General features: G+C 38.6%; 1 non-coding gene across 1 annotated transcript; it reads left to right on the forward strand.

The window, feature by feature from the left end:
• The first annotated feature begins 522 nt into the window (after window positions 1-522).
• LOC131247457 (small nucleolar RNA R71) lies at window positions 523-629 on the forward strand. The gene has a single exon (XR_009171752.1). It is a non-coding gene; the product is annotated as a small nucleolar RNA R71 (small nucleolar RNA).
• Window positions 630-1,247: the final 618 nt, after the last annotated feature.

The raw sequence follows: 1,247 nt of genomic DNA on the forward strand, positions 1-1,247 counted from the left end.
CCTTAATTCAGGAATTGGTTAGGGAATCCTTGAGGAGTAGTAGTTTGTCTATTTCTTCAGCTGAAGTTATATGTATTTGAGGTGGGTCCACTAAAAGGTCTTTGGTAGTTGATCATGACATTTGACTACTCATTTAGAATTTCTTGAAAAGTAGGTATTGTTGGACAATTTTCAGTTGTATGTATGTTGCAAGCGTAAATACCGCAAACTACTTCCTTAGCCTTATCCTTCTGAAGTTCCATGGCCTCAACTCTTCTTATGAGATTGGCCATCCTTACACTCAAGTCATCTTCTTCTTTTAAAGCATACATTCCTCCCCTTTCCTTTGATTGAGTAGGCTTAGAAGTGGTGGGTTTTGGAGAGATGTCCCATGATTGTGCGTTTTCAGCAAGTCTATCTAAATAATCTCACGCATCATTGACATCTTTATTCATGAATTCCCCATTGCACATCGTCTCGACCAATTGGCACATGGAAGATGTCAGTCCATTGTAGAAGAAATTTTTGATGCACCATGTTTCAAAACCGTGTTGTGGGCATGAACTGACCAGATCCTTGAACCACTCCCAACATTGGAAGAATGTTTCATCTTCCTTTTGGGTGAAGTTCATGATTGACTTTCTGAGTGTGTTCGTTTTATGATATGGAAAAAATTTCTTAGTGAACTCCCTTTTCATGTTGTTCCATCTACCAATCGATCGTATATGTAGTGAGTGTAACCATGTCTTGGCCTTTTCTTTTAAGGAGAAGGGAAAGAGTTTCAACCTGAACGTGTCCTCAGACATTAGGAAAGTATAAAGTGGCTATTATCTCATTAAACTCCTTTAAGTGTAGATATGAATTTTCATATTCAAGCCCATAGAATTTTGGAAGGAGTTGGATCACTCTCGGCTTGATATTCATATGTCTTGCATTCTTTGGAAAAACCATGCATGAAGGTGTACTTACCCCCACCGGTTGTAAATAATCTCATAAAGTACGAGGCGGGGGTGCATGATGTACCTTATTCTTATCTTGAATTTTCTCAACCTAAGGTTAATGTTGAATTTCAAGTTAATTGGCCAGTTGATTTGCAGCCATAACTTAAGTTAACTCTGAGGATCTCAAGTGGTGTCTAATCATGTGATGGATAAACCCCTCAACTAATCCTTCTTCACTCAAGGGACGTAGAGTGTTATCATGGACCCACTTGGGCATGAAACACTCTCAACCCTTAATTTCAGAATCTAACCTAAACCTAAAAAAAG

This window comes from Magnolia sinica, chromosome 5, assembly GCF_029962835.1.
Source record: "Magnolia sinica isolate HGM2019 chromosome 5, MsV1, whole genome shotgun sequence".
NCBI lineage: Eukaryota > Viridiplantae > Streptophyta > Magnoliopsida > Magnoliales > Magnoliaceae > Magnolia > Magnolia sinica.